The 14,650-nt window shown below is 36.9% G+C and overlaps 1 protein-coding gene and 1 pseudogene across 6 annotated transcripts in view; one reads left to right on the forward strand and one right to left on the reverse strand.

The window, feature by feature from the left end:
* Togaram1 (TOG array regulator of axonemal microtubules 1) overlaps window positions 1-14,650 on the reverse strand; it is an 85,211-nt gene that overhangs the window by 64,276 nt on the left and 6,285 nt on the right. The window lies entirely within an intron of this gene.
* On the forward strand, window positions 11,232-13,518 carry LOC101958690 (RNA exonuclease 5 pseudogene; annotated as a pseudogene).

The following is a 14,650-nucleotide window of genomic DNA, read 5'->3' on the forward strand; positions in this document are numbered from 1 at the left end:
CTTTCTGATCATGTGAGCTGCTTTCCTCTGCCACACTCTCCTGCCATGATGTTCTGTCTCACCTCGAAACCTAAGGAATGGAGACGGCCTTTGTGAGTCCTCAAATAAACTTTTCCTCCTAAAACTGTTCTGATCAGATCTTTTAGTGACAGCAGTAAAAAAAGCTGAGTAAAACAATAACTGATACTAAAACTGTTTCTAAAGAAATTGTTAAGATAATAATATAGGACCAAGCACCTTCATATTCTTACAGTAAAAAAAATCTCACATAAGACATAATACCCCAGGATCTTGTGTTTGTCTTATTAATTATTCACATGATGACTAGTAACTAAAAAAGCTTTTAATACTTACTAACATTATATTTAGGTATTATTTTAAAAGTTGTTCTTATAGAAAGCTAACACTTGATTTAAAAACGATTTATATTTGAGATGACTTTTATTCACTTAACAAACATCTTTAAGAGCTTTCTATGTGCCAAGCATTGTGCTAAGCCCTGAATACAAAGATTAAAAATATATCATCTCTGTTCTCAATGAACTGACAGTACAGTGATGAAACAGAAAAGACTTGTGAATAATCAATTTCAATTCAATGTAATAATAAACACTGTGATGGGGGAAGTTTAAGATGAGATGGGACAGGTATTTAAAAATAGACCTAAGATAAGCAAAAAAAAAAGAAAGAAAGAAAGAGTAGGGATGGAGGTATAAGGGTGATCAGGCAGTGACAAACATATATAAAGGCCAGAAGACTAAACAAGTTAAAAGCAGGTGGGTAAGGAATAAGGACTAGGTACACTATTTACTATTTACACTCATAAATGAGTGTAAATGGGGTGAGATGTGAAGAGAAATTTGAAGAGTAGAATTACAAGATCCAATATTCTCTTAGAAAGATCAATTATGAAGGAAATATGTTGATCTGAGATTATTTCACCTTTGCCATACATAACAATGAACATTTAAAAATGTATAAACTGCACTATAAAACTACTAAATATAGTCCCCAGTTAACTTCACTAAGATTTTATAAGTCATGACATTTTCAATACTACCAAAACATTATACTCAGTGTTCCTATACTGTTAACAAGGGAGTTTTATTAACATGCCTTATCTGGATCACTTTTGAAAGACAAATGGTTCAATCTTTCCACATTTAAAAAAAGGGGGGAATGAGGGAATTAGGAAATAGAGAATATAGAACCTATGTTCGTTAGCAAAATGTACACTTTCCTATAAACACACTAGAATTTATTCCTATTAACTTATATTAGGTGGAGCTATTTTTTTAAAAAAAATTTTGTAGTTATAGATGGACCGCATGCCTTTATTTTATGTTTATTTTTATGTGGTGCCTCACTTGTGCAAGGCAAGCACTCTACCACTGAGCTATGGTCCCAGCCCTAGGACTGGTAGAATTAGTAGAACTATTTGATGTGACAGCATATGAAACTTGCTGTTACAAGTTTATTTACTTATTTCTGTATTATATTTTGGCTGGTATGACAAAACATGATGGAACCTAATACGACATTCAGTGAGTTTCTGAACTCCAATATAAGTTAGTAACTGAATGTTTTCAGTTGATTGGTGTGGGAGAGGTTTTAAATGAAAACATTTTTGTCCCAGAGTTACATACTTATTTAGACAAAAAGGATGAAGGAATCAACAATTACTTTGTTAAAATACTAAGAGTATTGGGATTACAAACCATAACATTTTAAAAGATATAAATGTAGTTCAGTTGCTAATGGGAAAAAAAATGTTGTTAGGAAAGAGATTAACTCAGATACATGGAAGCTTTAAGATAAATAAATGATAAATTATAGAAGAATTTGGGCTAGAGGTCAGATTTACTAAGTTTGAGTCTTTGCCCCATTATTTCCTACCAGGGTAATTGACAAGAAATTAATATGTAATCTTTTTTTGTACTTCAGTTTTCCCAGCTATAAGTGGGATAACAGTTCCTCTCTTATAAGATATATGTGAGAAATCTGAGATAAAATATGCAGAAAGCTTAAAATAGGGCTTATAAAATGGCTTTGTAAAAGAAGTTACTATTATTATTATAAAAACACTCAGCTGAAAAGTCTGTTTAGAACCTAGGATACTGCCTACCCTATTAGAAAGAGCTAAATAAAGACTTGTCAAAAAAAAAAAAAAAAGACTTGTCAAAATGAATAATCACATCTGAAGGACAGCTATTAAGTGCAAGAGCACATAATACGTAATCATCAATGGCTTCTAGAAATTTATTCTAGCTTTTACTGTCATATGAATTATAGGTGTCCTAAGATTTACAACTTAAATTAATTCCATTTATGATTTGGAGCAATACTGCAACTGTTCTGTGTTAAAATAATAAGGGAATTTGAAGTTCATTCCTATAGATAAATTCCTTTCTCTCCTGAAAAATCTTAAAAAGACATTGGAAATGATTTTAGTGTAAAGAATGGACTGGGGGGGGTGACACATGACTGTACTCAGCAGCTCGGGAGGCTGAGGCAGGAGAAGCACCATTCAAAGCCAGCTTCAGTAAAAGCAAGGTGCTAAGGAACTCAGTTGGACCCTGTCTGTAAATAAAATACAGAATAAAGTTAGGGATGTAGCTCAGTGGTCAAGTGCCCCCAAGTTCAATCCCTGGCCTTAAAAAGAATGGCCTCAAAACATGGAAGGAGGGCTGCAGGTGTAACTCAGGGGTAGGGCACTTGCCCAGCATGCACAAAGCCCTTGGTTCAATTCTTAGCACAGAGGAAAAATATTGGGAAAACTATGCGGTCAATTTGGAAAGCAGTATGGAGATTCCTGGGAAAGCTGGGAATGGAACCACCATTTGACCCAGCTATTGCCCTTCTCAGACTATTCCCTGAAGACCTTAAAAGAGCATACTACAGGGATACTGCTACATGGATGTTCACAATTCACAATAGCTAGACTGTGAACCAACCTAGATACCCTTCAATAGATGAATGGATTAAAAAATGTGGCATTTATACACAATGGAGTATTACTCAGCACTAAAAAATGACAAAATCATGGCATTTGCAGGGAAATAGATGGCATTAGAGCAGATTATGCTAAATGAAGCTAGCCAATCCCTAAAAAATAAATGCCAAATGTCTTCTTTGATATAAGGAGAGCAACAAAGAACAGAGCAGGGAGGAAGAACATGAGGAAAAGATTAGCATTAAACAGGGACAAGAGGTGGGAGGGAAAGGGAGAGAGAAGGGAAATTGCATGGAAATGGAAGGTGACCCTCATTGTTATACAAAATTTCATATAAGAGGATGTGAGGGGAAAAGGAAAAAAAAACAAGGGAGAGAATTGAATTACAGTAGATGAGGTAGAGAGCGAAGATGGGAGGGGAGGAGAGGGGAGGAGGGACAGAAGGGGATAAGAAATGTAGCAGAATACAACAGTTACTAGTATGGCATTATGTAAAAACAGGGATGTATAACCGATGTGATTCTGCAATTTGTATATGGGGTAAAAATGGGAGTTCATAACCCACTTGAATCAAATGTATGAAATATGATATGTCAAGAGCTTTGTAATGTTTTGAACAACCAATAAAAAAAAAAGTGAAAAAAAATATGCTTAAGAAGTCTTCTGATTTCTATTCCACCATGTAAGGAGCTTAGTAGTTATCACACCACCCAAAACACCAAAACAAGCAGACAACAAAATGAAAAATCAATAACTCTTCTTAGGTCCATCAGAGAAGTGAGGTCAAAGGCCAAACTGTTGTTCCCCCCCACACAAAATCAGACAAACAGGTAGATGCACAGGATCACAATTTAGGGAAGAAAGCTGGACACAGAAACCTGTAGGAAACCAGTACTGGAGTAGGAAAACTTAAACTGTAGATGATAAACTGCAGGAGGTTCAATACTAACAAGTGTGAAAAGTAAAAACCCTGGCTCAGGCAAGTCATAGAGGAGTCCCCACTATGAGTTTACCTCCCTCCAGAGGCTCTACCATGAACTCACACTGAATAAAGGAGAAAAATTCCTTCATGCTTCTGGCAGAGGGAGAGAAAAGGTAATTATCTTGAAATATAAAAATGCATTTGTTCTTTTTTTTAAATATTTTTTTTAGTTGTTGATGGACATTTATTTGTTTGTTTGTTTATTTATTTTTTATTTATATGCAGTGCTGAGAAACCATACCCCAGCCCAGCATTCTGTTCTTAACAAAGGCCTGTCCTCAGGAGAAATTCTTTTTACCAGTTCCTGATAAAACTGGGGTTTTATCAAAGCTGTACTGACTTGGAGGATGGGAAATATCCAACTCCAGCTTGTTCTAGCCTCTTTGCTACCCAAGGCAGAGGAGGGAGCTCAAAAGCACTGATAAAGTCTGGAAGAAGAATAAGTAGGGGAAATAATAGAAAAAACTGGTAAAGTTCACAGGGGCATAGACACATCAAAAGTCGGGGACCTAATATAGGTCTACAGAATACTTACCTTTCTCCCCACATCTTAACACCACATTACCCTAAGTCCTAATTGCCACAATTTTTATCTAACACATAACATTTGCCTTTCAACAAAAAAATTATAAGGCATACTAAAAGGCAAAACAAAATAGAATTTGAAGAAAATAAACAAATATTAGAACCAATGTCAAACATGGTAGGGAGGTTGGAATTATGAGATCAGGAATTTAAAAAACAACTATAATTAATATGATAAAGGCTATAATAATGGAGCAGGCAGACAACATGCAAGAACAGACCTGAGACTTGAATATTCTATGAAAGTACCCAACAGAAAGCTAGAGATCTAAAACATTATAATAGAAATGAAGAAAGTTTTTGATGGTCTCATATCAGTGATACAGTCTGGATATGACTAAGGAAAGAATATCTGAGCTTAAGGATATGACAATAGAAACTTCCAAATTTGAAAAGCAGAGAGGAAAAAGACTAAGAAATAATAATATAGTTAGGAAAAAAGAAGATAATATGAAAGAACCATGGGAAAACTATAAAAGGCACAATATACATATAATGGGAAGTCTGGAAGAATAAGAAGCAGGGAAAAAAAAGAAAAAATATTTGAGGAATAATGATGGAGAATTTTCCTAAATTAATGTCAGAAACCAAACCACAGGTCCAAAAAGCTAAAGGAGCAACACTTGCAATGCAGGACAACTATACATAGGCATAATATTTTCAAACTACAGAAAGTCATGGATAAAAATAAATTCTAGGAAGAGGAAAAAAATAGCCAATGAAGGAAAACTCGTCTTATCTACAGAGAATAAAAAGTCTCAGAATCCAGACAAACAAGAATGGAATAAATTAAAGTACTGAGAAAAAAAGGAAAAACCAAACCAAACCACCAACTTTAGAATTCTATACTCTGGGAAATTATCTTCAAAAGTAAAGGTCAGGGATGGGGTTGTAGCTCAGTGGTAGAAAGTGCTTTCTTAGCACATGTAAGGCACTGGGTTTGATCCTCAGCACTACATAAGAAATAAATATATAAAATAAAGGTATTGTGTCCATCTACTTTAAAATAAAAAAGTGAAGGGCAAATAAAAACATTCACAAACAGAAATTGAGAGCATTTGCCAGTAAGATCTGCCTTGCAAGAAATGTTAAAAGAGTTCTTCAGATACAAGAAAAATTAAACAGGTGAGAAATATGGGTCTATTTTAAAAAATTAAATGTACTGTAGAAGGAAAAGGGAAGGCAAAACTGAAGACTTTTATTTTTCTTAATTATTTTTGCATGGAAAAACTTTATTTATAAAAACAGACATTGGATTTGGTCGTTCCTCTAAAGGTAAAACAGAATTATCATATGATCTACCATTTCCATTCCTATATGCCCCAGAAATGTAAAACAGGAGATCAAACAAAAATTGCACACAAATATTCACAGCAACTCTAATCATAGTATCTAAAAGGTGGAAATAACCCAAATGTCCGTCAGTTGAAGAATGGAAAACCAAAAGGTCTCATATGCATATATTGGAACATATTCAGTCAAAAAAGGAATGAAGTATGGGCACATGCTACAACACAGATAAACTTTGAAAACATTGTGCTAAGTGAAAAAAACCAGAAGCAAAAGGCCACATGGTATAGGATTTCATTTATAAGAAATGATGAGAATAGGCAAATTTACAGTGAGGAGAAATAAGACCAGATGGGGAATTAAGTGTCATGATCTCTAGGTATAAGAAGAAATTTAGGTTTTATTCTGAGGGTAATGGGAAGTCTATCCTGATTTTCCAGGCAAGAAATTGGAACACCAGATTTGCTCTGGAGGAACATAATTTTCAGTGCATCCAGATGGTAGACTCAGAGAGCAAGATACTAAAAATGAGAGGCTCTGCAAATACTTGACTGGTTTACAGTGCACAAATAGAGCTTAAAGACAACTTCTCATGGAAAGAAAAAGTTGACCTAGTCGAGGTTTTCATGACTGACAGATTCTTCTTTCAAACAGAACAAGCGACTTTTAAAGTTTTTCATTAAAAATATACACTAAGAATCATCATAAGGGTCCAGCTAACAGGCTTAAGGAAGAGACTGATCAAATTTATGTTATGTACATGTACAAATTGACATAATGAAACCCACTTTTATATTTAATTATAATGTATCAAAGAAAAAATACAGAAAAAAATATAGAGTGGAAAGTAAATTCTCATGTCTTATTTATCATTTTTTGTTCAACCCCTATTCTTCTTTTTTTGGTGGTGCTGGGGATTGAATCCAGGGCCTTGTGCACTCTACCGACTGCACTATATCCCTAGCCCCCTCCTAAATTCTTATTCTTTACTATCTAACAACAGTTCAAAATAATAGCAACAATATATTTGATTATATATGCTTATGTATGTATGTAAGCATATGTAAATGTGCACTGCTAACTCAAGGACAACTGCAAAAAAAAAAAGGTAAAAAAATGAAAGTATAATTGATATGCTAAGAAAGACAAAAAAAATAGAATCATAAAAAATTCTCAATTAAAAGGGCTGGGGACGTAGCTCAGTGGCAGAGCACTTCCCTAGCATGTCCAATGCCCTGGGTTTTATCCTCAGCAAGGCCAAAAAAAAGAAAAAACCAAATCTCTATTAAAACCATAAAAGACACCTGTAATCCCAATGAGTTGGAAGGCTGAGGCAGGAGGATGGCAAGTTCCAGGCCAGCCTCAGCAATTTAGAGAGACTCTGTCTCAAAATAAAAACAAAAAAGAGCTGGGGATGTAGCTGAGTGGTAGAGAGCCCCTGGAATGACTCTCCAGTACCACAAACAAATAAACAAAAACATAAAAAGGAAAAAAAAAAGTTGGGAAAAACAAAACAGGAGGAGATCTGGAGGAGAGGCCCGTACTGGGCCCGGAGTTATGTGGTGAGCCACCCAGCACGAGGTTCCTTATTCACCAAAGAGTGGGTCCATGGCCCAACATGAAGGTATATATAGGCTTGAGGCTGCCACTGCTATGAAACTGGGATATTGTCGCTTCTATCAAGGGACAACAATAAGGACCTGGTAAGACGTCACCAAGATCCCTGTGGGCCTGCTGCACCAGAGGTTTCTCTTCTAGGGGTGCTAACAGTTATCCTGTTGCTGAGGTAACAGGGAGTCTTGCGTGGAGTTGCCTATCTCTTGTTTCTCCTACTAACAGCCAACTTCTTATGATTACCCTCTAACTAGTCATATAATTTAATACCTCCATATTTTCACATCCTACCTCATAAACATCTCAGCCAACCCCCAGGCCCCCCTTCCACCATTAGAAACTGTAAACCACTATGCAAACCTATTGACTATAAGATAGAAGATAACCAAACTCATCATTTCTGATTATAGTGAAAAAACTGTAAATGTAAAAATAGAAGCTAACTGATATATGGCTGCATGATGGGTACACTGAGTGTTGTAATACTGATCTCTCCCTTTAAAGTGAGGTATTGGTAACCTATTGGTAACCTATAGGACAACAGGGCAGAAGCTGTAATACCTCGGATCTACACTGCAAGAGAGGAAGAACCACAGATATGATGAAAAAACAAGGGAGTAAAGTGCCCCACACAACCAATATACAACAACAATGGAATTCCATAGATAGTGCAGTAGGTGAAATGTCAGAGAAGTTCAGAATATACATAACTAAAATTATTTGGGGATTAAAGAATTACCTAAGTGAGCAGAAACAGGCAAAAATGGAACACACCAACAAGAGATATGAGAGCAAATACAGGTTACAAGAGATTACTTCAAGAAGAGATAGAGATACTGAAAACAAAACAAACCAGAAACCCTTAAAATGAAAGAAACAATAAGTCAATTAAAAACCTCAATAGATAGCATCACCAACAGACTAGATCACTTGGAAGTCAGGACCTCAGACAATGAAGACAAAATATACACTCTTGAAAATAAAGTGGACCTCACAGTGAAGATAGTAAGAAACCATGAATAGAATATCCAAGAATTATGGGATACCATCAAAAGACCAAATTTAAGATTTATTGGGATAGAGGAAGGTTCAGAGATTCAAACCAAAGGAATGCACAATCTCTTCAATAAAATGACAGCAGAAAATTTCCAAAGCATGAAGAATGAACTGGAAAATCAAATACAAGAGGCCTATAGGACATGAAATGTACAAAATTACAACAGATCTACATCAAGACATATTATAATGAAAATGCCTAGCATACAGAATAAAGATAGAATTTTAAAGGCCACAAGAAAAAAAAATCAGATTACCTATAAGGGAAGACCAATTGGGATCTCAGCAGATTTTTCAACCCAGATTCTCAGACAGGAGATCCTGGAACAACATATTCCAAGCTCTAAAAATTAATGGAGACGACCAAGAATCTTATACCCAGCAAAATTAACCTTCAAATTTGACGATGAAATAAAAACCCTCCATGACAAACAAAGGTTATAAGAATCTACAGCAAGAAAGCCTGCATTACAGAACATTCTTGGCAAAATATGCCACGAGGAGGAAATGAAAAACAACAATGAAAATCTGCAAAGGGAAGAACTACAATAAAGGAAAAGCCAACCAAAGAAGAAACCAAGTCAAGTCAAATACCAAAAATTACTAGTAATACAATTCATGTCTTTTTCAACCCTTTTGGATAAATTTTTACACATAAAAATTTTAACTACAATATCACCTAATTTTTCAGGTTTTTGTTTACTTTGTATTTTTGTTTTTCATTTCTCTTCACAAAGTTACACAAATATTTTCTTTAAAAGTTTTAGCATTTTATACATTACATTTTAATATATAATTAAGCTGGTATGCGTATATACCTGTGATATTGCCTGTGATATGAGATGAAGTATATTTTACTCTTATGATTAAAAATCCATTATTCGAGATTCAAGGATGAAAAAGATCAATCAGAGTAAAAATTGTTTAATAAGGTAATTATAAAGGTAAGGGCAAGGTTGAGGGAAACTAACAAATTTTGTGAAGCACCTTTTCTTCTGTAAACTTGGAGAGGTAGGAGGTAAAAGAAGAGAGAGCCATTATGAAAAACTTGTAGGAGAAGGTGAACTAACTGAAGTTATTCCCACCAAATGCATGTAGAAACCAACTCACAGTTTAACAGAGTCTTATAGGGAGGAATAAAACACCTTGCTCCATTCTTGTATATTCTAAGTTCATCTCTTTGGTGTCCCTTCTGATGGAACTCAACAAGAAACCACATAACAAGGGGACTTATCATGCAGCCTACAGCATGTCTCTTCAAAAGGTGAAAGATGGAGAAATGAGCCAATATGGCAGCCATTGGTTACGCGAGGCTACTGAGTATTTGAAATGTGTTCAGTCTGAATTGAGGTATGCTATGTATTAAATAGACATTAGATTCCAAAGAATTATTAGGACAAGGAAAATGAACATGAAATACCTAACAATTATTTTCTTTGCAAATTATGTTGGTAATCCATTGGGTTAAATGGAAATGTTAAAATTAATTTCTCTATTTGTTTAGAAAAAAAGAAAAGTAAAAGAGAATAAGGTAACGTATTCTGTATCTTCACTATAGTACTATATATCCATATTTATATGTTGTCATTTTTTATATTAGTGTTATCAAAATTCATAAAACCATAAAACTAAATAGGGCAAATTGTAACATATATAAATTATATCTCAACAAACATGACTTTAAAAAGAAATCTAGTTCATGAATATCCATTCTCAGATCACAAAGAAATTAACCTAGATATCAGTAAGAGAGAAGGAGAGTTTGAAAATCCCCCAGGCCAACAAACACTTGTAAATTACAAATGGGTCAAAGAAGAAATCTCAACTGAAAAATGTTAAAAATATTTTAAATCAAATGAAAATTGAAAATAAAATTCTCAAAATTTGTGGGGCACAATGAAAGCAGTGCTTAGACAGAACAGACAAAGCACTGAATGCATATATTTAAAAAAAATATATCTAAAATCAGTTGTCTGAGCTTCTACCTTAGGAAACTAGAAGAAGGCCAAATTAAATCCAAAATAAGCAGAAAAAATAAATTTAAAAATTAGAATAGTGGGCTGGGGTTGTGGCTCAGCGGTAGAGCGCTTACCTAGCATGTGCGAGGCCCTGGGTTCGACCCTCAGCACCACATAAGATAAATAAAATAAAGATATTGTGTCCAACTACAAAAAAATAAATAAATAAACTAGCATAGCAATCAATGAAAAATAGGTAGTCAAAAAAGAAAATAAGAGAATCATTGTTTCTCCTTTGCTAGCAAAGCAATAAACTGCCTCAGTCTGGCTGGGCACAATCAGAAGCCACTTGTCAAAACAAACGAACTTTCTTTTTAGAACATACACACACACACACACCACACCACACAGCTCTTCAGGAATTCCCTCAGAGCCCAACTGCCACCACCGGCTTCCCACAAGCCTCTCAACCTCCCCCACTCCTCCTGCTCTTGAGGCCGATTGGCTGGATCACGTGGGAGGAGCCAAAAAAAGTCCCCCAATGAGCAGCTCCATGGTCTGAAAGGGCGGGGAAACAGCCCAATGAGCATCACCACAGAGGAACCAATCAGCTGGCAGCTGAAAGTTTGCTGGGGCCCCTTCGGCTGTGGCTCTCAACAATAAACCATCCTTTTCCTTCTCAAGACCATTTTCTCTTGCTGGATTGGCATCAAGACAAGGACAGCTTTCTACACCAGGGACAGCTTTCTACACCAAGGACAGCGTTCCACAACAAGGACTCAAGTACAGAATCATGGAGCCAGATAAGGAGAAGACTGGAAGGCTCCCCCGGGGAGAGCAGCCAGAGGAGATGGGTGCCCGACTGGCTGATGAGGACGCCCAAGGTAAGGGTATCCCATTCGGATCTCATGGACAGGCAGCCCGAGCCCAAGAGAGCCCAGTTGTCTGGCATTGTAATGGCTGAAAACTGTGAAGTAACCCATGAACAGCTATGAGTTGCTCAAGTATGCAGTTCTAGGTCAACCCCTTATTGAGAGACCCAGGTGGTGCCAGCTTCTTTACCAAAACCAACTGCGGAGAATAGTGGTCGTCATCCTTCAAGGGATGAGACAACTACACTTCTACAGGTTCTATTTGGAGTTTGGATTTCTCCAAAAAGCCTTCGAACACAAATTCCGCTTGCCTCCTCCATCATCTAATTTTCTAGCTGATATTATTGGGCTACCAAATCAGAAGTTGGATATCTGCCTAAGACCATGGAAGGATCTTCACTGTCTGCCAGTACAAAACCCAATGTCAACCTGCAGAATGACCCTATCATTCAAAAGTATGGCTCTCAGAAAGTGGGCTTGCTGTGATGCCTTTTGACAGAGGTGGAAATGAAAACATTTGACTTTCCATTACAAGGTTCGCCTGACTGTGAAAACTTTGTAACTACCAAATGTAATGGATCTGTAACAGAACAGCCCTCTCTTTTGGCTGGACGGTGAAATGTGCATCACATCCAAGGGGAGAGAACTAACACGCATCTCACTGGTTGCTGAAGGAGGCGCATGTCTTATTGATGTGTTGGTCAAACCTGATGACGAGATTGTTGACTATGCCACCTGCTATTCAGGAATCACAGAGGAGACGCTTAAGCCGGTGACAAAATTGAAAGACATTCAGAGGCAGTTAAAAGCACTGCTTCCTCCTGATGTGGTGTTAGTAGGTCATTCCTTAGATGTTGATCTCCGAGCATTGAACATGATACATCCATGTTATTGATACCTCATTGCTTTATGCCAGAGAGCGGGGCAGAAGATTCAAGCTAAAGTTCTTAGCCAAAGCTATTTTGGGGAAGGACATTCAATGTTCGGAAAGGGATGGTCATGATGCCACAGAGGACGCTATAGTGTCCCTTGAATTGGCTCGATATTTCCTCAAGTATGGCCCAAAGAAGATTGCAGAACTCAATCTGGAGGCGCTATGGAGAGCCCAAGACCCAAGAAATATAAGAGAAAAGTTTCAGTACACCTACAAAGCTGTTTCAATATGTTTAGATTTGGTGCATCCTAGAAGCTCCTTTTTGTATCCCAAGAGACAGATGATATTGAACTCCCTTCTTTTGAAAATTGTGAAACTATTAAGTGCCTTTCAAATAGAGAGGTCTTTGAGCAGGCCAGAAGGCAAGTCTGCCTGTACCCATTCAGCATTATTCAGTTCTCTTTTGGGCCTTTCTCACCTCTCCTCACTGAGGAAATGAACAAAAGTGGACAGAGATGTCAACTATCTATGCTGGGCCATTGAGCAAAGATTGTATCCTAAGGGCTCTGAAGAGGCTATTTAAGAGCTTTGGCTCAGTTCGTACAATGACTCTTGTTCTTGAAACGCAACAGTCTCATCTCTATATACAATACGAAGTCCTGGAAGCTGCCCAGCTGGCTATTGAGTCCTTGAATGGCATTCTGGTGGAAGGTGTATACATAAAGGTACAGAGACCTGTGACAGAACTCACTCTCGATTGTGACACACTTGTTAATGAGCTGGAATGAGATTCTGAGAACCAAGATACTATTTATCTGTCTGGAATTAGTAAAGATTTCTTAGGACATATTCAGGAACTACCAAACCTCTTTGGTGGCCTGGAAGCTGTGATCGTGCCTACAGATGCTAAAAGCGGAAGACAGGAAAAATACTATTTCCTGAAATTCAAAACTTTTGGCAATGCCCACAGTGCCCTCCATATCCTCACAGGCAAGGACTGGAAGCTGAAAGGCAGGCAAGCCCTAACCCCTAGGCACCTCCACGCGTGGCTTAGGAGCTTACCACCTGAATCAAGAAGGCCCGCAGGTCTCAGGGTTAGACCTCCTCCCTCAGAGCAGGAGACCTTGCAGAATTTAAAGGCGGCCAATACAAAGATTGCAGCCTGGCATTGGAGCCGGAAGACTGGAAGGCTCTACCAAAGCCTGAGCCCAGGTACCCTTTGCATCATCCTCCTGCCAGGAACCACTAGTACTCATGGATCTCTCTCTGGCCTAGGACTCATGGGAATAAAAGATGAAGAAGAGGAAAGCACCACCCCAAGCATGGGTTTGTGAGTCGGCTCCCCACTTGCCGTTTCTTATCCTTCCTGGGTGATGGTGGAGAAGATGGGTCAGGCTGCAGCTTCTCCAAAGACTGCTGGGCCTCTTCATTCAGTGGACAGCTTTGTGTGGGAAGTTGGTGTACCGGCTAACGGATCTAATCCATTTACATGGCATGCACAAGTTTTCAAAAAATGCCTAAAATTCAAGCCTTCCTCATCTTAAGACAAGGTGAGGGGGGGAAATTAAAAAAAAAAAAAGATGCCACACTGTGCCCCATGAGTCTGTATAATTACTATGTGCCAATTTAAAATATATATATATATGATTAAAAATAAAGTAAAATGGAAACAAAATAAATACAATTTATAATTAAAAAAGAAAATCAAAAGGCTAAAAGTCATTTTGAAAAGATTAATAAAATTAATAAACCTTCAGTAAATCTAACTAAGAAAAAAAGGAGACATAAATTATTAATATCAAAAATGAAGGTGAGAACATCAGTACATCTCACACAGACATTACAGCAGTACTATGAACAAATCTGTGCTCACAAATCTGATAACCTAGATGAAATGGAACAATCTTTCTTGAAATGACAGAAATCATATAGGAAGAATAAAAAACCAGGACTATGATTTTAAAGACATTAAGTGAATAATCACCTTCCAAACTAGAAAGCACCAAGATCAGCTGAGTTTACTAGTGAATTCTAAACACTTAAGGAAGAAATTAGACAAATTTTGTACAATTTCATTCAGAAGATAGCAGAAGGAATACTTCCTACCTCATTTTATGAGGCCAACATATGTATTATATGATCTCAACTATATGAAATTCAGAAAAAGGCAAAAATTATGGAAATAGTAAAAAGACTAGGGGTTGTCAGGGAAAAGAGGAAGGATGAACATTCACAGCATAAAGGATTTTTAGGGCAATGAAACCATTCTTTTTGCTACTCATAGGCACATTTGTCAAATCCCATAGAACATACAACACAAGAATGAACCCTGATATAAACTATAAACTTCCAGTGATAATGATATGTTAATTTGAGTTCATTGATTATAACAAAAATACCACTGTGTACAGGATGTAGTGAGGTAGGTTGTTTATGTGTGTGGACAGGGGCACATGGGAACTATCT

This window comes from Ictidomys tridecemlineatus, chromosome 5 (assembly GCF_052094955.1).
Source record: "Ictidomys tridecemlineatus isolate mIctTri1 chromosome 5, mIctTri1.hap1, whole genome shotgun sequence".
Taxonomy (NCBI): domain Eukaryota; kingdom Metazoa; phylum Chordata; class Mammalia; order Rodentia; family Sciuridae; genus Ictidomys; species Ictidomys tridecemlineatus.